This window comes from Carassius gibelio, chromosome B17, assembly GCF_023724105.1.
Source record: "Carassius gibelio isolate Cgi1373 ecotype wild population from Czech Republic chromosome B17, carGib1.2-hapl.c, whole genome shotgun sequence".
Lineage (NCBI taxonomy): Eukaryota > Metazoa > Chordata > Actinopteri > Cypriniformes > Cyprinidae > Carassius > Carassius gibelio.
The window spans coordinates 25,203,371-25,231,315 of record NC_068412.1 but is presented as its reverse complement, the minus strand read 5'-3'; the positions used below and the strand labels follow the sequence as shown (position 1 = coordinate 25,231,315).

The 27,945-nt window shown below is 37.5% G+C and overlaps 1 protein-coding gene across 4 annotated transcripts in view; it reads left to right on the top strand.

The window, feature by feature from the left end:
- Nucleotides 1-27,945, top strand: part of LOC127975938 (neuronal PAS domain-containing protein 3-like) — a 281,812-nt gene that overhangs the window by 3,832 nt on the left and 250,035 nt on the right. The window lies entirely within an intron of this gene.

The window sequence follows — 27,945 nt, the reverse complement described above, 5'->3', positions numbered from 1 at the left end:
TGTCATAATTTATCGATCAGAATTTGTGATCGGAATCTGTTGTGTACATGAATCATGTTTAAATGCTGGTACTATATTACAATCTTGTGTGAATAGTATTTGTTCATCACACTATTTACACTTAGTGGTACACCAAATCTTGCAATTATCAAATTATTTGATGTCTAGATCTGAAGTTGTGATAAGACTATTTTAATGTGCGAATAAAGCATCATCAAGTGGCTGTTTGAGGACTAGTAAATATTAGAAAATGTAGATGGATTTCATGTGCATATTTCTTTCATCTAAGGATTAGTTTTTGTGATCTGAAATTTTTATATGACTGTTGTGTTGCTGTTTTGTCTTCAGATGACAGATGTTGCACTGAATTAATCTGCAGTTATGAAATTACTAATGATCTGAAATTACAACAAGGCTGAATCTTATTTACACTAGTCAGGTATTTGTCATCAAAAATTTTATTGCAAATGCATACGTTTTTTTTTTTTGTGTTTAGATGACAAGTGGCTGTCAGATTACGTTTTAGAATATCACTGGTCCTTCTTACATAAACTCATATGAACAATAGCTATTGTAGGTATTTTTTCTCTTTAGCTTTCAGGAGTATTAAATAAGGCAGCACTGATTCACGCCGCACTGCGTGCGCCATACAGCTTGTTGAACTAATGTTAAATTGTATGCAATAATTCACCTGCAGTGTGTGTACAAAATATCAGCTGTAGAGCCAGTGACATTTTACAATGTAAACACAGCCGGATTCATATACTGTAGCAACTCCACAAGATTGTGTGCCTGACCCGACTGTGAATGGTTATCATTAGCAAGCTTGACAAAACTCTCATCGAGCTCGATTATTTTATAATTCCCACTCGGAACACACAGATTACACTAATGCACCTATGTCTAAATAGGCCACCACATTAGAATTATATTCCACCCCCTGCCAGTCATAACAGCAGGAGATGTTTATGCCAAGTCAGTCTGCAGTAATCTTTCTGGCGGGAGCATATTTGTGTGCCATTCCGAGCATATCGCAGAGATAGGAATCTTGAAGATGGAATTAATTTTGAGGGGGGGGGACTTCATAGCCAGTGCATGAGTGCTTCTTTTATCACCTGTATCCGACCGGCATTCTGAAGGGCTAAATTGCACTCTGTGATTCGTTACGTGGCTCCACTTGAGAGCTGAACCGAATAACACTGGGGCTGAAATTCTCAAGGAAGGTTTGGGAGTTTATTTTTTAATGCAGTGCTGGTTACTAGCGCTGTAGCGAGTTTTGGGAAGGGAGGGATTGTGCTCTTGGGCGAAGCAATTCTGAAGGAGTTGGACGCGAATTCACAGAGAGAGAGAGAGAGATTGGTTGGCGTGAATTTATACACAACACTAAACACAAAGTTGGCTTTGTGTTGAAGAAAGCAATGCCTCCCTCCCTCACTGTGAGCAAACAAAAGTGCTAAATTGTTCCATTTCCTCTCCTACGGTGCAGCAGTGGATCCATAGATTGAGAGCGGTGCTGTGTCATTGTGAAATGCTTGGGGTTTATTTGGTGTTGCATTATAAAGTATCGTCTCTAAAATAGCTTGTGTATCAACAGGTCCATTAACAAGACGCCATATGTGATGCATATCGCTTCTGTTTCAGGTTAAAAATGTAAATGAATGTATAAGGGAAAGTGTATATCTTTTAGTTTTTTCACCGTCGATTGTTTTAAATGGGCCTGCAGTGTGGCAGATTTATTTTGTGTAGGTTCTAAATTAATATGGGCTCATAAAAGCTGCATGCACAATGATTATAATAAAATGAACTAACAATTGGACTATAGCATGTCACGCTGCAACTTCTTTCATGTCAGCTATACATGTAAATGATGAAAATTGGCCTGTTTGTTATTATAATCGCATTCCGACATGTTGCTGCTCATTGTAATAATCCTTTGATGTGAAATTATGAATATCAGCATCTCGCTAAATGCTCAGGAGCCTCAGTGTGCTGGGTTTGTGATCATTTTTTTATTCCCAAGTCACAGAGTATTAGATATGCATATGTTTATGGTGGAAACAAAGCAGCGATGTTCTCCAAATGCTGGGGAGGCAGACAGCCCAAGCTGAGCTATACCATCACACAAAGGACGCACCAGTTCCACCCGTTAATTCGCCAGCTACAAACGCGGCATGGAATGGAAGCAAATAAGCAATTCTGATGTGTATTTATCACAATTAAGAGGGATTTCCAGCCCCCATCTGTGGCTGGTGCTCTGCGTGTTGTGCGGTGATTACTGCGGCTCTCGCCAGCCACCACTCGTCTCTGTTATTGTGAAGGTCAGAGCAGAGAGGCAGACATAAAGAAGATGCATCCCGCAAAGGTAATCGTGCAGTCTCTCGATGCATTACTGCGCAGCTCATGAAGTCAGATGTATACATCTCTACATCTGAGCTGAGGTGTTTGATTGTTCTTTTAGTTGAGGTTTTTATGCACATATCAGGAAATCAGTTGAAGGTAGATCAGTGCAATGGCACACTGAATGACCTTTTACATTTTTGCCTTTGTGTGTATAGATACTGAAGTTTTTTTTGGTTATCATGTGACTTTTTTTTTTTTTTTAATTCTTTTTATTTATTTATTTATTTTTTTGTTAATTTCCACAATTTTTGTCCAAGAAAATATTTATTCAATACTGTATGTTGATCTTTTGTGGCAATGTGCCCCAGTAGTGGTGTGTATTATTGCACTTTATGGGGTATGTTGTTACAGTTTAACCTGCCATTAAATGACCAAATACAGGCTTTTCATCATGATTCAAACAGTAAATACTTAAATAACAAAACCATTCATGCAAAATGTAATGTAATCAAAGATGTCCAACTTGACACTGAGAAATGCTGAACAGTTTTCATTATTTAGTGTGTTATCTGAATGTACGTCACTGTGGTTTTGTTTATTTAAATAACTGATGCCGGTAGCCATTGAATTCAATAGTATGGAAAAAAAATACTATGGGAGTCGATGGCTACAAGCAGCTGGTTGGTTACCAACATTCTTCAAAACATCTTTTAAACCGTTTGAAACCAGCATACATAATCACTGTACCTGGACATTTGATTGTGTCAACTAGGCCTGGTTTCCCCGTACTTACAGTATAGCTGACGTCTCTATACGGAAGGCCTTTAAACTTCAAAGGACTTAAGTCAGTACATACGTGCCTTTTTATGCCAGAGAGAAGAGATCAGAGATGATCGTGCTCTAGGCGGCTAAAGTGTTGCTTCTGAATGTCACAGGTTTTGTTATGGTTTGCGGCTGCGGTAAAACCCGAGCTCCCCTTCTACGCGTTTAATGTCCACAGTGGTTTTAAGACCTTCATTTAGTATCTGGCTCTAAAGACAGATGTTCTGCCCGCTGACTCCCATCTGCTTCTTTGGTTTGGCTGTGCTGCGATCATCTACTGCTGGCAGCAAGCGTTGCCCTTTACTCGCCCCCTCTAGTGTTCCAGCAGCACTTCTGAGCCCGAACAAACTCCACAGCGCTTCCAGAATACATGTGTAATCCTTCTCTATATGCATTGGTATGGAAAATGGATTTAAATGCATTGCATACTTGGATTTGGGTTTGGATTTGCACATATTGCGCACATTGAACAATGCTTTTATCGTTTTGATTTGAAGATATTGAAAGCTTGACTTAGATTTGGATGTGAGATGGTTTTTCCATAGCTATGAAAATATAGAACAGAAGCATAATAGCACTCAAATACTGTTAGGCTACTTTTGTTTTTCCTGAGCTCAACTGCTTGATTGTTTATATCATGGCAAAATACAAACTGTTTTGCCATTTTCACCCACCAATATATTCATATAGTACTAAATGTGCATAGATACAGTATAACTGCTTGATTCAGTATTGTCACAAATTGTAAATTGTTATTGGCCAGTGATTATATTAATCTTATATATTTCAACTCTTATTCAGTATACACATGTAAAATGTATACCGTTTGATGTAAAGTATAAATGTAAAAGCTTTATGATTTACATCATCACAAACCTGCATTCTTGGATTTAGTACATTCAATTTTATTTGCATACATAAATTATGCATGTAATAAAAAAGCAATATAAATCTGAGTGTGTGTGTTGTGTGTGTACATGGTCACCGTGATTTTGCCAAGTAAGACATGTTCCTGGATCAACATTACTGTCCAAAAATTTAGACTTAACCCAATCCCTAAACCTAACTCTACCCATAACTCTTCTTAAAATCAGTGGGAAATGATAGCTAAGCAACAAAGGTGTAGAAGCACCTAACCCTGATCGTGAGCCTAAAATAGATATTTCCTTGAAAATTTATATCTCATTTCTGATTGGTTCATTGGAATGTTGATCTAGGGTCATGTTGTACTTGGTGAATGTATGTATAATGTATGTATATATATATATGTGTGTGTATGTGTGTGTATGTTTAAAAAATTTGGGTTCCTGTGAGAAAATAATATAAAATGTAAAATTAATTCCAGAATATTCCAGATGAATATTCTGAAATACGTCTCATTACAGAAGTAAAATATGTTTTAAATGTCTTTAATATCATTTTAAATAGTAGTTCCTATTATCAAGCATCGATTTGATCATTCACATCTGCATGGATCTTGTAGGAGATCCAGAGTTTCGGCTGCAAAATTACAATTGATTATTCCTGTTTGGCAGAAGAGCTGCTAGAAGACACCGCTCACAAGACTCGACACATGCCGCCCTCGCACCTCACTGTAATACCCGCTGCACACCCTGATAAATAAATTTAGTGGCGCGTATGCTCGCTAGCCCACCTGTCACTTTAATAAGTGAATGTCATAGCTGTGATTTGGCTGTAAATGGAGGTAAGCCCCCATCACCTCGTCTCACAAAGGAGTTACAGCACGCCGAGGTATTTTCTCTATAGCATTCCTTACGCATGTCGTCACCTAAAGAAGCCCCCTTTGCGGGGATTTACTGACTGCTTTTGTGCCGGCGTTTTCCCAGGCTTATCACCGGGTACACTCATCTAAAGCAGCACCGCAGGACGCTGTGTCAGCCACTTCTGTGTCTCCTGCCACTTCCTGTGCTTTGACGTACCAAAGGCAAACTTTCTGAATTGATAATATATCTGTCCGTGTGTGGCGTGTAATGGAGTAACAGTAGGTCTTTCTTCAGGGAAAGGCTAAAATTAGCTCACAGTCCTGACAAATGAAGGCCTTTCCAGCAGCAGACTGTGGGAAAAGGTCAAATTGCTTATTGATGCTGTACAGCACAATAGCCATCAGCTAAAGTAAACACACGCTAGCTTTCAGAGCTTTTGCAAGAGGAAAGAGCATTTTATTAAGGGACATATGACATTTGTGCTATATTTACTAGTATATCAAATGGATAGTTCAGAGTCTAATTAAATCCAATAAATGCACATTTTTGATTGTACACATTATTGACAATTGTTAATAGCCTATAGTTAGAATAATGTGGACAATTAACAGTTTACAATTCTCTAAATGTATCCATCCTGTCTGTCTTTCATTTGTTCATTCATTACATCATTCTATCTATTCAGTCATTCTATCTATCTATCTATCTATCTATCTATCTATCTATCTATCTATCTATCTATCTATCTATCTATCTATCTATCTATCTATCTATCTATCTATCTATCTATCTATCTATCAGGGCTGCATGATTATGACAAAAAATATATTGGTCGATAAGTCCCTTGAAATTGTAATTGCAATTGTGCATTACAATTAACTTTGAATGATATTTATACCATTGTTTAATGCAACTGCAAGCCGTATTTTTAGATGAAAATGAACCAACTGAAATTTTTTTTAGTGCTTTTCTATACTACTATGTCTCAAATGTTAACTATTAATGTACATTGGATTGGTTTCTTCTTTAAATTTATAAAAAAAGTTAAAATATAAATGGTATTATAATGTTATAACTAAAATTAAAATAATGGGAAACACCCTTAAAATAACATCTTAAGCATGCAGAATAACTTAAGGGGACTTTGAACGATTAATTGCTGCTTTGAACGATTACGCAATTCTGGCATCCATAATTGTAATCGCGATTAGAAATTGTATTAATTGTGCAGCTCTACTATCTATCTATCGTTCTATCATTCTATCTAGGCCTATCGTTCCATCCATCGTTCTATCATTCTATCTATCACTATTTCGTTCTATCTATTCCTTCATTATATCGATCTCTCTATTCTATTGTACTGTTGTATTGTTGTTCTATCTATCTATTCTGTCTATATGCCAATAGTTTAAAATGAAATCAGTTCCCATCCATCCGTCTGTCCGTCTGTCCGTTTAGAATTACCATGAACAATCAATTCACATGAGAAAACCCAGAGTATTTTCCGTCAGTCTTATTAAAGCAACTGTATACCACAAACAAGCATTTTCATTCCTTTTATTTTTAAGCATTTTCATGATTTACAAACTAAGCTCAGGGGTACACATTTGAAAGACTGGTTTTGGCAAGAGTGATAGAATTTCAATTTTGCTCAAGAACAAGCAAGCCATGTGCACGACATAAACGTGCATGCCGACATCTCGAGAGCTCTCCTTCGCCTTTCAGACAGTGCTCAGAGAGCAGAAACGTATAGCACAGCTTTCGACGGAACAGAAAACAACTTTCCAGAAAGCGTACTTGAAGTAGTTGAGGTTTTGTGAGGTCACATCCATTTTTTTCCCTTCTCTCTCGCCTATGTCATTTCATGGCTGCACGGCTCTCTTCTTTTTAATTCTTTTCATCTCATTGTAGCCCCCTGTGTTTGAAAGTCTAGGTCAATAAGGATGGGCACATTGTGAATTTCATGATCTGTGTAGTGGAACAAATTGAAAGCAAAGCCTATATCAATCACACTGAAGGCAGGGTTAATTGTTCCTGCTTCACAAGAACTGTGGACAGATAAAGGCATAATGAAACACTTATGCCTCTGATGTGGGCACTCCTCAGGATGAAATGATAGAAAACAAAACAAATGTTTACTCCTATAGTAATTACTTAAGTGCAAAAGTCAAAGAATGAGAAACACACTTTGATTTGCGTGTCCTTGAAATAGCCTGATTTATTCCACCTGCATTCTGTGCCCTTCAACTTTCGTTATGTTATGATTTTTCCTGCATGGCATTCTGGGTATTCTCTTGTTCTTACAGGAGATACATGCTGCATTTTGATCTTGGTTTGCTTGGATCATGGATTGCTTTTTTGGAATGAAATTGTAAAATGGTCAAAGTTGTTAGAAAACAAATCACAACGCGTACATGCATATTTATGCATATGTATTTCTTTCATATTTTAAGGAAAGAAAATAAATAATAATATTTTATAGTGTTTAATCAGAATGTAAATAAAGAATTGAAGCAGGATTGCGACATTTGTTTCAAGTTGACCTTTAACTGATGATTATTGTTATTTTTATGTTATAATATTATAGATATCTGTACTGTATATAATTATTTTTTTTTGATTATGGCCTAACTTTATTTTTCATTAAAAATTTATTTAATATTTATAAATCTAGTAATAAGTAGTCTGGCTGCCACAATTCTTTTTTTTTTTTTTTGCATCAGATGGATTAATACTTTTTAGTTTTTCTTTAAGAAATGTTCTTTGATGCGTGTCCTTGAAAGGGCCCGAATTATTCCACCTGCATTCTGTGCCCTTCATTTATTGTTGTCATGATTTTCCTGCATGGCATTGTGGGTAATCTCTAGCTTTTACCAGAGAATCTGGATTTGAGCACAAAAACTAGACAGAATAGCAGACACATGCTGCATTGTGATGCAGACTTAAGTAGAAGATCTTAGCTTGCTTGGATCATGGATTGCTTTCTTGGAATTGTTTACTTTCATATTTATTGCATAAACCCAGAATGAAATGGTAAACTGCAGAAATTTGTAATAAAACAAATCGCAAATACGTTCGCGCATACAAAAACGCACTCGGGTAGGGTCGTGCATACATACATACTCAGACACACATGTATTTATATTATATATACGTTCTCAGTATTTAGTTAATTGAACTCTAAAGTCCATGACAGCTATCACAACACAGTGGATAATTCTGAAAATTAATGAGAATGATAATTCTTCAAAGACTGTTCCAGACTTTGCCCAAACTCATTAACTAAATCTCTCATTTAAATACATTGTAAAGACTTTCGGGAAAAAGAGAGAGGGGGAAAACATTATTGCTTTGTAAGCATTAACCTGATTTGAAAATGCTGAGATGCAGAATTTTATGGAAGACTGGAAGTCTATCAGTCTGTATTCTCAAAATGAAATCCTGCGCTAAACTCGTCTATCTGCTATAATACCGGACGATAAACCTGGTCACATGGTGAAGGACATCTATCCATTGCCTCTACTGGTTTATTTGTCCAGGGAATAAATTTAGTTTTGAGTTGTTGATCTTAGTTTATTGTAAATCCTCTGAGACAGATACATGTAAGCGGATTTCTACCTTTGGCTTTAAACCATAAAAGTTATAGAAAGACTTCAAAACCAGGTTCAATTTTGTGATATTTATTTTCATTCAAGCTGTAAGTTTTTTTCCCCCTCTGTTTGTGTAGGTAAAATCTTACACATGGCCTTTCAGTGGGTAAAGTCTTTTTATTATTATACAGATTTCCCTTAATTAAGTTAGTTATACACTGGGGAAAAATGAGGCAAGAAACATTAACTTAAACATGAATTTTTAAACTTAAATGATATTTTTTTTGTTGTAAATCATTCCGATAATCTATGTTATTTACAACTTCAACTAAACTTTATATAAACCAAATTAACAGTTTCCTTTGCTTGACTTGGAGAAATTTGTCTTAGGCTAGTGCATTATCCTTCCAGTACTGAAGATGTTGTAGTTTTACAGAGCTCCTGATAGCTAAAGCTAATGTTTCTCGTTGTTGTCATCTTCTGATGGTGTCAGTTAGATGTTACACATGATATTTGGCTCGTTCCCTCTTCCTCTCCACAGAAATTACTGCTCAACTTCCTCTGTTCTATGCAATTCTCTTCTGTCTTTAGGTTACCTAAGAGACAAAAACTGAAATACTGTACCTCAGAGACAGAAGAAGTGTGAGTGGTTAAGAATGTGGATAATCGTTTGGCGGTCAGGTCTGTGGAGGGGTGGGAATGAACGCGGGGAATTGGAGATCTGCTCAGGTCGTGATCTCGGGCCAGTATCGATGTCAACCCTGGTTTCGGTGTAGCCACAGGGATTTGATAACTAGAATTGGAAAATTTTAAGTTTTTCAGATTTTTCAAATACATAACAAAGATACACATGTATTATGTAAACAACAAAATATTTTGAATGCATTTAATCTCGATTAATTGTTTAACATCACTAATATAATTTGGAATATAGCCAGGATAATCATAAAGATGTTTATGAATTGACAAGAACAGCATCAATACCTGGCCTAGCATCTTATTATGTGTTTCACAGAAGAAAGAAAATACAGGTTTTGCATGACATGATGGTGAGTAAGTGATTGCACAATTTCCTTTTTTTGTGCAAACTATTCCTTTGAATGCTTCATCATACAGTTATAGACGTACCAAAAATGTTGCCAAGTAAGAATTATAATATAATATAATGTAATGTAATGTAATATAATATCAAGAAATTGTTGCTGAGTAAGGAATATAATACAGTCGTGTAATAAAATATTAACAATTTTATTTTTTGACGTTTTACTGTATTATATTTTAAAGTGGACTGTTCATTTTAAAATCCAAACCAACCAAGCCTCAAATAGCATCATGTGGAGATGACAGGAAGTGCTGTATTGGCAGTTAAGATGGTGTAAATGTTGGACTTGTTCATCTTGTGGTCAGACTAAGTCTCGGAGCGAGCGGGAGAGCGACTGAGAGAGAGAGAGAGAGAGAGAAAGAGGATGGAAAGTGTGCTCCAGGCCAGGACTGAGGGGGCCACCGGCTCAGTGTGTGTGCTGAGATCTTCCTCTGAACTCTCTCTCTCTGCTGTCAGATGTGTGTCTCGCCCAGCAGTCTTGATTTACCTCTTCAGTGCCCACTCAAACTTGCCTGAGAAATCGCAACAGAGTGCAGACCTCTCCGAATCACTGAGGTGCCTCAAAGAAAGTCATAAACTCATATTAGCTGTCTGTCTGTGAGGAGCAGATGTTAAACTCATGTGTCCAGGAAGTTAGTTGTGTACAAATGTTTATGCTATTTTATTGCGACAGGTTTCAGACAGTCTCCATTTGTTTGCAAAGCTTTTTTAAAGAGGCCATATCCTAATTTTTTTTTCGTTAAAGAGTGCACCATTTTTTTTTTTAACTGTATTCCACCATATTTGCAACTTGTGCCATTTTACAAACATTTATTATATATATATCAGTCTGGCGAGTAAAGTAACAAATGTACTAGCCAGTGGCGATTCAATTACCAAGTTGTCCATAGAGGGTTGCTTTATCTTGAAGACTTCTAAGTAATCACAAATTTCCATAAATGGTCTAAATGGAAGTTTACAAATTTTTAATAGTTTAAGTAATTTAGTCTTACTGCTGCAGTTTTTATTTTTAATTTTTGCATCAGCTGATTTTTATAATTATATTTTTATTTTTATATATTTCTAGAATTCATTAATCTTAGAAAAATTAAGTAGTTTGATTAATTTAGCCTGACTTTGCTTTAGCATCAGTTTATATAATTTTATAAATTTTTTTAAAATGTTTATATATTTCTTACATTTATGAATCTTAGAACATTGAAATAGTTTGAGTAATTAGGTCTGACTGTCAGATAAATTTTGTATCAGCTGATTTTGGTATAAATTTGTAATTTTTTGTTTAATTACATTATTCTTGAATTCATTAATCTCATAAAATTGAGTAATTTAGTGTGACTGCCACAATTTCTTTTATCGCGTCTGCTGAACTTTGAGTGTAAAGCCTACAGACACGCGGAGGAGAGATGCGTCATGAGCAAATGGTGAAGGGTTAAAAGAAATCAGTGGGGGACGGAGCTGTGTGTCAATATTTGGACAGTTACTGTGTAGCGCAGCAGATGAACGCAGCATCTGCTGTGTGCGGGAGGGTTTCTGGATGAGTGTGAACAGAGAGGGGGGTGGGTTATTGTGAAGCTGGCACACAGTATGCTCCCAGACACATTCCACAGGAAGTCCTGCGATTCCGCTGGCGTGCGTGCCCGCTATTCATCATAAATATTTTAGCAATATCATACCCCAACCATGCCCCAGTCATTTTGCCAAGCGAAGGGAAAACATTTAGCTTTCTCTTTCTCCTGCTCTCTGATGCCTTGTAAATTATTTTTCATGCTGCAAATGTCCATGTATTTATTTTTCCATGAGCTGCATCATTAGACATAACAAGAATAATCTTAAAAATCTCACTTCAGCAATGTATAATCTGACACTTCACTTCAAAGCCAGACTGTTTACCATATCAAGGCGATGCCGTCAGAGACTGTTTCTCTATGCTTGTTTACTATGAAATTGGCAAAATTGTCAGAAATGGAAACAGAGAACATTTTTGTTAAGTTGTGATGCTCATTAAAATGGATCTTCTTTCTCCCCCATGGCCTTCTGCTCGTGCTAATGTTCTGCCGAGACCGTTTCCAGACACTTACAGCATTTTGTATTCCTCCGTCTCGCTTTGTCTCGGTTTAACCCTCGCACGTGCATATATTGTCCTTCTCTGTGATGTGAATCCGTTAATGAGTTCTCTGACAAATACAGTAATGGCCTTTCACTTCCGCATTTGGTGCGCGGAAAGAGGCTGTCTGTTGGAATTAGGTCCCGCTCTGTTGAAGGAAAATGGCTTGTATCCTCAAAGGTACAGAAGAGGCGAAGGCACCGCAAACGCTTTGCTGTGTGAGAGCTCTGAAGACGTCTTTGTGGGAATTCCTTATTAAGACTTTAAACAGGACTTATCGTGGAAAACAGGATTTTCCTTGCTCGTTTGAAATGGAGTTTGATGTATTATTCCGACATACTGTACTTCCTTCCTATTGCACCTAGAACGTTTATTGATTTAAAGGATCTTCCACATAACTCCCATCTGGGTTTCAAAACACTTTGACCTCCACGTAATATTTTTAAAGAAAGTTTTTTTAAAAAGTTGAACAGAAAATAGAAAAATTAACCAAACCGAAATTGCAAACAAAGCAGGAGCCAGATTCAGAAAAAATTCTTAAAGGAGTAGTTCACCCCCAAATGAAAATGTACTCTCCATCAGGCTATCCAAGATATAGATGAGTTTGTTTCTGCATGAGAACAGATTTGGAGAAATTTATTATTACATCACTTGCTCACCAATGGATCCTCTGCAGTGAATGGGTGCCATCAGAACCAGAGTCCAAACAGCTGATAATAATCTTAAAATAAGTAATCCACACGATTCCAGTCCATCTAATAACATCTGTTTTGGACTGTTTTCACGTATAAACATAGCTTGAGTCAGTGCCGATAGCCCTGTGGGCAGCTCCGACATATAGCACCATTGCGCTATCGGCGTCCCGAGTTCGAATCCCAACTCGAGGACCTCTCCCGATCCCACCCCCCTCCCCTCTTTTTCTCTCACTTTGCTTCCTGTCAGTTCTGATCTGTCCTCTCATAATAAAAGTGAAAATGCCTAAAAATAAATGTTTAAAATAAACATTGCTTTATCTGTGCATATTTCTCTCCTGATTCAGACTAGACTACTTTTTAATTGAAGGAAGCAATTTTGGTTAAAACAGTTTGAAGTTAGGAACAGCTTGATGGATTATTTTTTTACAAATACAGCCTTTCATTTCACTTAATGTTAATTGATGGACAGTAGTCATGCGGAATTACTTGTGGATTATTGTGATGTTTTTATCAGCTGTATGGACTTTTATTCTGATGGCACCCATTCACTGCAGAGGATCCGTTGGTGAGCAAGTGACACGATCCTTCAAATTCTTGTCTTGTCTTATATGGTCTGAGGGTTAATTTTCAGCAAATTTTCATTTTTGAAAATATATAAATAAACATATTCTTCTTATTTTAGAGTAGAATGAGTTTGAATTCCATATATAATCAGTTTTTGCACTGGCAAAAAAAAATAAAATAAAAAAAACTAAATCTACAGCTGTTGTTGGTTTAAAAAAAGCTTTTCTATGTGAGCTTGAGGGAGAAAAATACACAAAAAGTACATAAGTGTAGAATACGTCTCCTTTGACATTCTCTGATGTTGCATTTCAGACAGCGTCTTTTCTTCCTGAAAAAGCCAAAAGCGTTCCCACACACTTGAATGCTCTTTGCAGGTATTGAGAAGCCCACAGCAGGTCCAAGACGTCTGTTCTCTGTAGGCCCCGGCTGAAGAGGCTTAGCTGCAGTTTTGTTCTCTGGCTCTGGGCAACATCTGAACAGCTTCCCTGTATCTCTCTCCAGCAGTTGGAGAGCACATAGAGACGCCACCGGTGATGAATGGGGCACCTTGTCAGTTAAAATGAAAATTCTTAGCCGGATGATAGCTTCATATTAATGCCTGTTTTATGGATTGGAGCAAGTTGTCTGAACAAGATGAATGTGGGTGATGAGAGAAGAGATACAAAATAAAACGGCTCCTGTACCTTCATCAGGAGCGAGGGCCTTTGGGTGTGGCTTGTCGTAGGGGACGGGGACAGATGCTCTTTCCTGTCTGTGGAGAGCATAACAGGAAGTAAAACCCCATTAATGTTCTCCATAGTGGTATTGATTTTTAGCGGGAGCCTTTCAAGACAGACGCACTGTGAGCTCATAGGTTGTTAAATTATTTTGTGTGGATCTGTTTAATCCACAAGTGCGATTTTAGTGTTTAATTGCCAAAATTCCAGCAAAGAACTACAGTATCCGCATTCCAGAGAAAAGTGTTACCGTGGAAACGCAAATTTCTGCTAAAGAACTCTGCAGTGACTGTCCAATCCCATAAAGTATTGCAAATAATGCACCTGACTTTTATTTTATCCCTCATACCTCTTTATTTTATATGGATCCAAGACAAAGCATCATATTTTGGTGTCTGCATCAAATAAAATTGATGAAAGTGATGCACGTTAAGTTTTTACTGTTTCAAATAACTGAAAATATGGGTTGAATAATGTTTTGTTGTCATTCAGCGTGACGGATATTTTTATGATTTTTTTACGACGGATCTGGTATGTACAGCGTTTCTAATGTTCATTGTTTTTTATGTGTACTGCTTACACATTTAGCAAAAACAGTCTTTATAAGCTTTCTGAAGGATCATGTGACAAAATATTAGAAAATTATATTTTAGAACATTAATCTAGAAAAAAGTTAATAATAATAACATTTATTTATATTATTAGTTTTTTTTTTATTTTTTTATTTTTTTTTATTTTTTTTTATATCTTAATTATTTTTTTTCTGTATTTTGATCAAGTAAGTACAGCCTACATTGTATATAACCATTATCTTTTTCAGATTCTGTTTTTAAAGATTTATAGGATAAGTAGATTATTTTATTTATTTGGAAGATTATTTTTTGGGCAAAAAGTTTACAGTTTGGTATTTTTATGTCTTGTTTTCATATACTGTAATTTTTGCTTCGAATCGAAGTTTCTAATGTTGTGATTAATCTCGGAGCAAGTTTCATTTGTGGCTTTGAATTCTTTATTGACATTTTTTAAGAATCCCAATGTAGAAAATAAATGGAAAAAAAACCCCACTTCCTTGAAAATCCTGGAAAATCGAGCCGGTCCCGGTTGCGCTGTAAAGGCAGTGGACGTTTCCTGACCGCCATTTAATGCAGCATTGTGTGGCAGAGTGCAAGTCCTATTACATGCAGCCGTTTCATCAGCATCTATTGCTGTTAGAAGTCCATCTCCCTCCTTTTCTGGCACGCTCACTCTCTCTTTTTTGTGCTCTTTCTGGGTGCTTCTCTCCGTTTCTCTGGTTTGGCTGCAACTGAAAGCGTTAAGTGTTCTCTCTGAGGTCTGTCCCTGACTGGCTCGCGCTCAAAGCTTTAGCGATCTGTTCAGACACATTCAATTCACACAAGCTCAGTGTGCTGTCAAAGCAATGATATTGATTCAGGGAAAAAGAGAAAAATCTTTCTCGTTTTCCTCCCTCTAATTTTAATGTTTACATCTTATTTTAATCCTCATGTCTCGTTTGAAATGAAATCCATCCATCCATCCCTCCTCTCCCCAAACAAATCAGTAATTACTTGGCCGTGACATGAAATGGACCTGCAGTGAGCAGACACATGAAAGAGGGGATGGAGCGCGAGCGGAGGGCTTGGACAGTCAGAGGTCTTTGAGAGAAAAAGAGACGGCTTGAATGTGGAGAGGGAGGGCTGAGAGCAGAGGGCACAAGAAATAGAGACGGAGAGGATTGCAAGCCTTGGCTGGTTGCTAGTGGCCATGAGCTGATGTGTTTCAGCATCACGGCACAGGAAGTGTTTGAGGGAAAGATCGCTCAGGTTTCACTCTCATCTGGTCTGGTCCTGAAATATTTTATCTAATAGTTATTCGTTATCTATTAGTAATCCTGAAGTATTATAAAAAAATTACAGAATTGTTCTATTACCAGAGAAGATAATACAAGAATTTGTTTTAATTTCATGTATGATTATAGACATTTTCTGTGCAATGTTTTAAACTATTTAACAGTAGTCAACCAATGTTTTTTCTTTTTTAAAAACCTTTGGGTTACAAATCCAACTTTAACCATTAGGCCACGACTTCCTCAAAAATACTGTATGTATGTATATGTATACTGTATATACAGGTGCATCTCAATAAATTAGAATGTTGTGTAAGTTCATTTATTTCAGTAAATCAGTAAATACATTTAGTAAAAAGTGGTATTGAGCCAGCCCTATTTATAATACTGGCCATTGTTCCCATGTAAGATATAAGTTGTTAGCTATAGTAGATAAAATAATTGGTACAATCGCCTCTAATTATTACACACTGCTTCTAAAATTGAAAATTATGAAACTACAATGATTTTGACATTAATATAATAAATAATCTGCTCTTGTATTCTATCCTTCTCTCACATAGATACAGAATAAGTTTTGGTTGACCAAAGGTTTGGAGCAGATGTCTGAGGGTTTGTTGCTCACTGCTCGTGTTAATGACGCTTACGCTGACTGAAAAGTGACGGCAAAGGGTTTTTAGGCCTTTGTGGAGTCTAATTATTGCTCTCTAGATCTGATTATTAACCACACTACCACTTTATGATATATGGAGGACAAGCAGCCTAGAATTTGTTTTCAGAAGAGAGCAAACCTCCGCTGTGGGAACTGTGGGATGTCTGTAGACTCTTGAGCACAGAATCTTGTGTTAAAACAGGCAATCTGGTCTCTAACAGTAAGTGTGTGGAAACCCATGAGTGATTTCAACTGATGATGTCACTTCCTGCTAAGCTTTTGCATAACTGCAGTCTCATTGTCATCGATAAATGCCTCTCAAATCTCGTACCCTACTTGAAACACATGTGATATCGCCTCTGTCTCGCCACTGTTATCTGTTCTGCTCATCAGCAACAGAATGAATTGATCCAATCAAAGCAGTTCATCGGTGATGTCACATGATTGATCGCTGTTTTCACCCGCTGAGTCTCATCTCGGCTCGTCCTGTCTCTGGACGGCCTTTTCCGTCTGTCTGTCATCTAGTCCTTGCTCACTGCTTTATGTCGTCTGTCTTCCTCTAAGTCCCTCTTTCTTCTGCAGACCACTCTGACCTCTCCTCTTCCCACAGCCGATCCATTTGTATTTATTATTTTAGCGTTAGATGGGCGTCTCATTGAAATATGGTGTCTGCAGCCAGGTCTTTCATGTTGCCCCGGCCCGTGTTTTATCTAAGTAATGTGTGTTGTGTCTTTTGCTTTCTCTGCTTTTCTTTCATGCTGCATTAGACTGAACAAGGAGAGCCAATGAAAAAACACATCCAGTGTTCCTGCATGCTTTAGTATAATAATTACTGATTATCGATAAAAAATTATTTTTGGTCAGTGTTTTCATTTTGGCTATTAATAATTTGCCATTATTAAAATAAATATCGGCTACTATCAAAAAATGTTTTGGTGGAAAATTATTTTTGGTCATCATTTTCATTTTGCCTATCAAAAATCGGACATTATTCTAATATTATTCTCATCATCCGTAATGCACCAAACATTTATTTTGATCAATATATGCTAATAACTTTAGTAATAGTTTTATTATAGTAGTTAGCATCTGTAGATGAAAATTCATTTCTGGTGCACTGCTATATGTGTGTGTATATATATACAATTATACACAAAATTGTATTTATCCATTTTGGATAATCCATTGGATTTTCTTTATATAAAATGAATTGAATTGTCCAAAAATTGGCAGTTATTATAACAATTATAATAATGGGATACTTTATATGGGATTCAATCCTAATAGAATTTTGGCCTAATTATTTTATATATATAAAAAAAAACACCAAACAAAGAAACAACAACAAAAAGCCTACACTGTAGCCTATACTGTAGGCTATGATCAGGAAACAATAAATCCTGAAATGATCTGTTTCCGTTATCGGCCTAGATATGACACTGATAATAGTCTGAAAGAACTTGAAAGAAAATGATGCATCCCTAATAAAACAATTACTGTAAGAGTCAGAATGTAGACACAAAGTATGTTGCATCCACTTCTTTTCTTTTTCTCCTTCTTATGAAGGATCTGGCACAGTTTCTTTCCACTGTCCGCAGACCCAGGTGATCCGGAGTGGAGGGGAAGCTGTCAGCATGTCTGATGCCTGTCAGAGACGGAGGCCGAGCGATGGATGCTCTCTTCTCATCCATCTAGCCTGCTGTATGTATATAGGTCAAAGACAACAGAGCGTAGAGAGAGAAAACGCGGCCATAGATAAAGTGCGGCAGAATATTAAATGTTAGCATATTGTGGTATCATAGGAAAATGACACGTTGTAATGGTCTTAAGCCGATAGCGACGCCTGCTTCCCGGCCACATTAATTCCAGCAGGCAGGTCCAGGATGTGGCTGGGGTTCTGTTCGGTGTGACCTGCGCTGGACGTTCTGTAATACACCGAGCGAACGCGGAGGAAAGCCAGTGGAGTTAGAAGACAAAGCAGCAAACTTTAATAGGAGAGAGCAGATAAAATTCCCATTCATGTGCATTTAAATAAGTTTTTTTTTCAGCTCCTCTCTTGGGCTTTTAGAGTTTATACTGTAGGTTTTCTGCTTTTTGCCCCTCACTTGTTGTATTTATTTTCAAGGAAACATGACGCTTCGTAAGGAATGACATTGTTCTGGTGAAGCTGAGGGTAGCTGTTGCTCATTTCAGGTAATTTTGGCCAAGAAGTGCCACTTATGTACAGAGTCTAGCCGCAGTATGTCTGGGTGGTATGACTGTACATACAGTTTGATGGTACAAATATGTCAGTGGGAAGTGATTCTTCTATACTGTATTGTATTGTACTTTAAAACTCTCAAACCAAGCAGAAAACAGTTTTCTGTTCTGCAAACTGTCACAGATGGGTGATTTCAGTGTAAACCGCATTGATCAGAGCTGGGAGAGGTTTAGTTTTGGAACTGGAGGTTGTTGAAGATTCCCACATTCATGTATATTGCTTAGTTTTTTTGGCTGGAATGTTGTATTTAATCACATTCATAAAACTGTACTTTATATGTTTTCACCTTTTTTGTTTATATATATTTTTTCCACTGAAGCCAGTTACTTTTGTTTCGTTTAGAATGAATGATCTTATCTTTTGACACCTGATAAAAAAACTAAAATATTTAAAGTAAAGATTTATATATATATATATGAGGGGTGGCACGGTTACACTTTTTCACAGTTCGATTTGTTTCGCAGTTTTAGAGTCATGGTTTCGGGACAGTTTGGTATGTGCTATGTTTATGGAAAAATTATACTTTCTAATAAAAATAAAAAAATAAGAATATTCTATCCATTATCCAACTACAAGTAACAGCACAAATAAATACAACAGAGTAGGCTAAAGATACAAAAAATGAAACCATGAGTTTCACTACATTTTTTTTAAAGATACATCTAGCATTAGTTTTTAGGTACAGAAATTGAATAAAGTAATCATACGTAAAACAGCACTGCATATTGGACTGTAAAAATGAAAGATTATTTTTTTTTATTAAAGTTATAAAAGCTTTTTAATCAAGAGTAGTGAGTTATTTCTTTGTTGTTGCTGTTTGATTAATATAAAGACTGTCACTTGCACTGATACAGTAGGCCTACTTCCAGTATGGCTCCTGTAGGATACTTACCAAAACAGGCATTTTGACATGATTTTTGTGTGAATTTGTCCATTTAAAGACAATAGTTCAGAGAGAGCTTAATATTTGCGTGTGTTCTGAATCTTCGGATGAGCGCACGCACAAATCTTTTTACTGCGCGCGCAAGCTCATGTCCTTTGTCTCTTAGATGTTTAAACTGGCAAAGCTTAAATGACTTTGTGTGTGTATAGGTAGATCGATGGATAGATTATTGTAATAATTAACATAAAACATGATGTTTAAAAACAAGTTCTAAAATTAATTTTTAGAAAGTTTTTTTTTGTAAAAATGTAAAACTCCAACAAGTTGAATTTAGAGTAAATATAACTAGGCCTATATTTTACATTTTACACTTAAACATAAGTTTTGAAATATGTAAGATTCATTGGCATGAGCTTTAGAAATTTTTGCAAATCCAGTGATGAGCTTCTCATAAGTAGCACTTATTATTCAGCCAATCAAATTGGAGCTTGCTGTTTTTCGAGAAAGCTCTTTTCAGTTTTCGGGACTATCTCTGTTTGTAGGTGCATTGTCTGTAGGGGGAAATAAGCTGTGCTATTAGCTCCCTTGATGAAAAAGGTTTGATGATAATGGAAACATCTCTGTAGTTCACTGCAGGAGAGCAGCACAAGTGCGTTTCAGCTGGTACAATGGGTTTGGTGAAGGTTCCTGGCATCTCAGAAATCAGCACAGTAAGAGCAGCAGGTTTATCAATTTGAGCTGGCCAACTGCACAGCTAAATGTATGTGAAAGTTAACAAATCCCTGAGGTAAATTGAGCCAGATTTCAGCTGTCTGTGTGAGACTACTGAGGTGCGACATGCTGGATTGAACCTAATGCCTGAGGCTAGTGCAATCAAACCGACAGTTGAAGACTCTCCAGTTCCCAGCTGGGGAGAATCTCAACCACACAGCAAATGACTCACCTCAGAACTGGAGGAGGAAGATGGTGACATTGTTTTCATCCACTATTAAAGCTCTCGGCTAGTGATAGCATTTATAGAAACTTGCTTGCTAGAATTAAGGCCATGGCAGCATCCCAGTTCACACGCTATCAGTAGTATGTAGTATGTGGCATTAGTGCATACCAAATCATAGAATAGTATGCCAGAGGTGACTGGAAGCTATATGTTTTTTTTTCTTATAATATTGCAAAGTATTGAAAATTAGTTTTTCATATTGTCTTTCTCTTTGCTTTAGTAGAAAAATGCTTTAGTAGCAGTTATCCATTTTAAGTTACTGTATCAATCCTAATGCTTTCATGTAAACGCGACAGAAAAAAAGTCAGTTTAAACCAGCCTAAAAAGTAGTCTCCTAGGCTGACCAAACTGGTTATTTTGACCTATTTTGCTAGTTTTAGACCGTTTTAGAACAATTTTTAGCTGGATCAGGGGAGAAAACAGCTGTGTGACCAGTTAAATCATCTTAAATGAGCCATCATAACACCTTAGGCTGGTTTGAACTGATACAATTTTTGAATTGTTCTACTGAATTTTACTATGAAGTAATGAAGCGTATCCCCAAATTTGAGATTTGGTGTGGATGAAGAGGTTCTAGAGCCTTCCTTATTGGGCACATATGGCAAAAAACCACTATTATAGACCCATCATGAGCGAAGCGGCAGAACCGGGCGAGCGATTCGCACATCTCTCTTACTGGCTCAGTTTGTCTGTAATGCGTGTCTGAGGGAGTAACGTGTGTCCTCCCCTGTGGTTGACTTGTGTGGTGATGCATTTGTTAGGGACGTGAAACGACAGCAATGACAAGCAGATTTCCTCTCCGTGTCTCTGCCAAGCGCGGGCCAGCGTTTTCCTTCCTGAGTGACTGTGTACAGTATTGACATCAGCTGAATAAATAAACATAATCTGAGACTTCATTCCCGGCCGCTCGGACGGACAGAGAAACAGACGTTCTGCTCTACGGTAACAGCCCCCTCCCCGCCTTTCTCGCCGTAACGGTGCATTTACAGACAGCACAAACAAGGGCTCTCTAATCCCCGACCTCAGCGCAGGATATTTATCTTAGCGGCTAAATAAATTGATTAGAAAGCAGGAGTGAGGAGACTCGTCCATCAGGCGGATGGACTGCATTAGGGTGCCGGCTAGAGGACATCGCTCTGACCGACCCTCCCCCTCCTTGCCGATATCCGTTCCTCCTCCGCCATCAAGCTGATCTCCTCTCTCGGCGGCGGCTGTGACATAGCTCCAGTGTTTCTCCAGACACCTGCCTGCCTCCCTTTTGCATATGTACACAATATACTTAATGGGTCACCAACTCCGGCAGAAAGAGCTGATCTTCCGAGGGGGGGGGGGGGGGGTGGTGCAAAGCGGGTTTTCGGAGGCCTTGAGTTAGCTGGTCTCTTTTCAGATAACTCCGAGACAAAAGGGGCTGATTTCTGCCTGCATTCTCCACCAAGTAGGCAGCACGCATTTCCATTTTTTATTTCCACACAGACGCTCCTCTCATCTCTCGTGAAACGTTTCAACCCTCTTGGGAGGCTGTAGATCGTTGCCAGAGTTTGAAAAAGTTACCCTTTTTTTTTGTGTTTATCAACTAGCCAGCCTCTGTTTTTGTGGTTTATATTTAGCGCCAATGTCTTTTTCAGCTTTGTCTGCATAATCACTCTGGAAACGTTCCCATAACCAAATGCTTCCCATATGTTTCTGTGATTTCACTTTTCGTTCCTCTCAGAAGTTGATCTCGAAGCACAATTATTTCCATTTAGCTTAGTTTATTTTAGGTAAATACCTCTAGACTACTTGAGCTTGTAGTAATGTCTTAAAGTTGCTGGCTGACAATTCATTCAGACTAAAGGAATTCAATAGCTCTGTTTAGGACTCTCTCTCTTTCTCTCCCCTCCGGTCTGTGCTGAAACGCAGGGGAAAGGAAGGTATTTATGGACCGTATTACAAACCTGAAATACAGTGGAACAGTGTTATGAGATTTTCTCTCCAAGCACAAGTCCAGCTCAGTAACGGTTTAGAGTCATGCATTGAGTAACAACATTTTTCCAACCCTTTTTTGGTTGTGGTCATTCAGCTTTTTGACATATTGTACTTGAAGCACACAAGGCACCGGTGTTTGTTTGTAGGAAAATGTTAAAAGTAACGTAACAGGCTTAATTGTGTCTGTCCTGTGGTCATTCAGGATCCACTTAGTTAAAGTGACCTAGCGCGCATGTGGCGGGAAAAACTCACACGATGGCCGACACGTTTCCAAATGTAATTTTCTACCCGAGTCGCATCGCTCACGCTCTCCCTCGTAAGATTTGATTGGAGCTGAAATCTAATTTATCATAATTCAAACATGATTCAAAGCACATGTCTTTCAGTTGTCTAAGCCATTTGTTTCATTCAAATATTTGCTTTGCTGGAGTTAATCCTACATCCAGTAAATCACATTTCAAAGCTCTGCGGCGTTTCAGATGAACGGCATGATGGATGTAGACTGGACGACGTGTGTGTGTGTTTTGATCAGCGATGGGCGCTTTAACCAGGTGTCAGAACGTTTCTAAACAATGAGCTTGTTGATTCAGATTTATGTTACTAGCAAACAATCGCATAGAAATCAAGTGATTTACAATATGAGACGTGCAAAATATTTTGCAAGAATCAGGAACATGTGACATTTGAAACATGCCAGCACATTGATTTTGTTCAGTTTTGACAGGCCTGGAAGATTTTCAGTATCATTTAACGTGTTTGCTAATGCTATTCTCTGAGATTTTGAACGTAAATGTCTGAATTCATCAGATGTCAGATTGTCAGCATGCATTTTGTTTAGTTTCGTTTTCCAAGTTTTATTGGCGTAATAGCGTAATGCATTCAACATTGAAAAACCTGTAAGCAGTTTTTAAACATACACATACACATACATTTTCAGTCTTATGAATGGATATAGTATGTAATGTAGCTATTTACATAACTACACAAATAAAATGATGTGTGATGCTCTAGATGATCCTTTCTCACTCTTTGACAGAGGCTAAAAGTTGTTCTTGGTTTCCTAGATTTTAATTGTTGTTTGAATTAAACAAAAAAAATGAAGATTTTTACCCACGATGAATCATGTGATTTCAGCATGTTCATGGTTTGTCTTGGGTTACCAGTTCTGATCTCACATTAGCATAATAATGTGCAAGAAAAATAGGAACATTTCAGCTTTTGAAAGTTTCAATGGATTTAAATCGAGAACATATTCAAATTATTTTGAAATGTGCTCTATGTGGTATATTGTACAAGTTTAGGCAGTTTGTCATGGGCTTTTAACATGTTTGAATGGAAACTGTTTTAAGTTACTCTTGTAGATTTTTGTCCCAGAATGAGTAAGATGTCAGTTCAGCATATGCATTCAGTTTTTGGTCACAGAAATGTAAGAATTTGGCTTGGATTTTTAAATGAAACCACTGTATTCTCAGGTTCATGTTCCGATATGATGCATTAAGTGTGTTTTAGGTGCGAGTTTCCAGCCGTCTCTGTACTGAGGCAGCCGTGAAAGATGAGCATTTAAACTGCAACGGCAGAGCAGGATCCTGCTATAGCAGAACAAAGGATTGCGTTTCTCTCTCTCTCTCCGTACTAACAGCATCCTGCACACTACTCCTCTGTGACTCCAGAGCGAAGGCATTCCCGCTCTGTCATGGGAAAGTGTTCGTGGAGGAAGAGAAGAGCTCTTCCACTCCAAATCTCCTTTTGTCTGAGGACCCTTAATTGGGCCCCTCTTTGAAAACCAAGGTGCTAAAAGAGGGACTTGAAATTTATTTTTCCCCATCAATTAAACAAAATGAACAATATGTTCTCAGAGAAAGAAAATCTCCTCGTCTTCTCGTACACCTGAAAAAAAGCTGGTCTTTTTACACACGCGCACACACACAGAGGCTGTGGGAATTTTCTCGTCTCCCCTAGCACCGGAGATATTGGTGCCCGTGTAAGAGGGGCCTGTATTTACAAGGCTTAGCGTTGTCGGAGCGGCTGTGGACGGTGGAGATAACCTGACTATTACAAGCTTTGTGTCTGTGCTCAGAGATGGCAGTCAGCTGCCTCTTATTAGGCCAATTTAATTAGACTCATTTCAATAGAATTAATTAGTGCAGTGGCACAAAATTTAAAAGGGAAGGTGATTGAAGTCGTGTGTTTTTTCTCGCCTCTGTAAAAAGCATTGTTTCATAATTTAATTTCAGAAGTACTTTAATAAGATCTTGGATCTTTAAGCTGTGTCGACAAGCTGTCAGAATAATTTTTGAAACCATTATAAAGGTTTTGCACTTGCATTGTTCTCATAATTGCGCCGCGTGCTGGTATAAATGTCACACGTTTTTCATTTTAAGTAAAATTTAGGGTTTTTATTGGAACTTTTTTATATACAAAGTGCCATTTTTACAATCCAGTAAAAGAGGTGAGACCAGTATCACGGTTCGGATGATCATTACTTCTAACTAGATTTGCGGTGGTATTTTATGAGATTTCTGGGGGAAAAAAGTTTGTGTCAAGAAACCTTCATTCTTTTGCAGAGCATTTTAGAGTCTTCTAGAGTTTTTAAATTATGTAATATCTCATGGGCACTAAAAAAAAAGTACAAACACAAGTTTCACAGTCTAATCACATTGGTATGACTATTGTATCTATATTTGTAATAATGCTCTGAATGCTGTTTAATGTTTTTGGTTTAATAATAGTATTAAAATTGGTTTAAGTTAAACTCTTTTGTTGCATAGATTACCACTGGAAATAATTACATTTTTTTATTAATGTATATTATTATATACAAATGTATAGTAGCATATACAAATTTTGTATTATTATAAAAATGCTAAAATGACAACTTTGTTGTTATGATGAAAAAACGTCACAAAAGTAAACTAACTTCTGTTTGTCAAGCTACGCTGCTGTTTTACACTCAAGAGAAATATCCCTCCATAAAAATGTTTTATTTTAGTTAATTTTGTAACCCAAATTATACATTCTTTAATAAAACATGACCTTTACATTTTCTTTTTTTTTTTATGAAACAATGAGTTGAAATAATATTCTACTGCAATTTGTATGCATCACATGCTGTCAAATGAGCTAAACTTATATTTAACCCAGATCATTCCAGAAGTCAAGCACATCTTCAGAGGGTAAAGTATTTATTATATTTTTTTTAAGCATTTGTTGTTCCTTTCCGAGCGGGTTCTCAAGCTGGTTGAGTTTTGATGTGGTGAGCTCAGTCAATGATAGCGACTGCACACGTGCTAAAGAAACACGTCCTCTGTCAGCACTGCCAAATGACAAGAGCCCCCCTCTGTCCTGGACGTGTGTGTGTGGATGGGATAAACTCCTTCTGTTTGATTTTATTTTTTTTTGAAGATTTTTTTTACCCCCCACCACCGTCTGATTTGGCAGTACAAGGCCATTCGGCGCTCTGTCAGATATAAATGTTGCTCTTTGATATACACGGGAGCCTAAAAGATGCTGGTATTTGCTACTATAAAATTTCTCCTCTCAGCACTGCAGCTTAACGTGTGAAATGTACATCTCCAGAACATCTGATATGGAGATAAGTGGAGAACTTTGAGGAGATTTACATATTCCGCTGTTACTCCTCCGCTCTATGTGGTAGGTAAATTTTTAATCAGTACAGAGGAAAAATTAATTTGCTATCCCAGAAAGGAGGAGCAGTACCAGAGGGATGCTTACAGTTTCATTAGTCGTGTTTTGTCAAAACGGCACCAACTGGCAGAACTAGAGAGACCGAGTGAGGGAAAATAATAGGAAAAATACAGGCACCAAATATTGGGTGAACAGGAAGTTCATAGTAAGTGAGCAGGAAACCAACAGTGAGCGTGCCAATCAGAGTTTCGGGAACACAGTGATGTGAGACGGCTCATGCTGTGTCTACACGGATAGCGACTGGCTTGAGGCTGTCTATGAAAGCGTGTAAACTGCACGTCACCACAGATCGTTCACTAGCTGGGTTACTGGGTTAAAAGAGTTACTAGTAGTCAACCTGAGATGGGTTTTTCAATGGAAAAACCAATAGAAAGAGGATCGGAAGGAATGAAAAAGGTATGGCGCTTGGATCAAATTCGAGCACATTTGCAATATCCATTGAACATTTTTGTGCAATATTTACTCAAAATTCACTTAAATATTTGGAGACCAAATGTGCACTATCCATTGAAAATTTGGCTGTTGGTAGATTTTGTTGCTTCAGTTAACTTTCCAAGCATAGTAAATGGTCAGTTTATTTATTGGCCCTTTGCTAGTTAATGCTAAGAAGTTGTTAAAAGATATAATTCAGTAGGCCAGAGAGCAGAAACAAACTGCTTTAGTGTAACAGTAGTGAAGAAGGTGCCCTTGACTATCATAAAACAATCTAGTTTTATCTTGTCTAGGGATGGTAATTATAAGTAATTTAACTTTTGAATCTGATTCTATTTAATGATTCTGGTGCCTTAATGATTCAATTAAAGAGTCTTTCGGTTCAGTGAGTCAGGAAATCAAGAACCACTACAACTGATTCAGTCAGCGAGTGAGTCTTTAACTGATTTAGACCAAGAACTCGTGAGATGAAGCTGGGTTTTGAATCTTTTTGACTGATTTATTATAAAGAACCAAAGAAGAGTCATCCGTTCTGATTGAATGAAATAAAAATATGAATCAAATATTTATAAATACAAAATAATATAAAATAACTTGTATATAAAAATAATAAAATATATTATTATTAAAAAAAAATACTGAAAGAATCGGTTTTTTTTTAATGGTGTTTTATCTGTAGGTAGTTCAACAACAGGCATGAACCGACGATCAAGAACTTAAAATGAAAATATTTCAGTTGCTGTATGAAAAAAAAAAGGTTCTGAATAAGAACCAGTTCTGTTTTCCCAACTCCAGTCTCACTGTACCCGTCCAGTGTAGACATGATGTCAGATTTCTGGAAACGCTGCAGCACCTGCATCATCTCTCATCTCTCTCTCGCTCTGTTGTGTTCCTGCTTTCAGGCGAAACTCTGCCTGGAGAATTTTAGATTTGAATCGCATCGATATCCTCTCGGAGAGTTTGATTAATTATATAAGGCACTGTTCAGGGATGCATTCCTGCAACCTGTTTAACTCGGAGGGAAATCGGCGAGAAGACAGATGGAGGGAGTGATGGAGGGGAAGAGAAAGGCGTTCTTGCCAAACCTCTGCTGAGGGGGAAACAATTTAGAGTGTTAGCAACTGCCTGATAACAGGTTAACAATAGTGTGAGCTTTCCTTCTCTTCTCTCGGAGCCGTGCGGGACCACAGGGAGGAATCCAGCAGCACCGCCTGACAATCACCCGCTTTAATGTATTCATATATGGAGGTGCGCTTGTGTGCCGATTTACTGAGGTCCTCCATGGGATCGTACCGAGTTTGTTTCTGGGGAGTAGAATAAAATGTTAAAAAGAGATGAATAACAAAGTAAAGAGCAAAATGAAAGTTTTCTTTAAAGTCTTTCGGGCTTCTGCGGTGTGTGTTTGCTGAAGAAACGCTCGCTGGCAGTGCATCAAGTGGTAGCTTTCTAAATTGACTGCAATGTTTTAATGTGTGCTAACTTTGCCGAGACAGATTCTTGGTCACTTGTAAAAGTTTTTGGCTGTTTTTAAAGAAAACATAAATACAGACG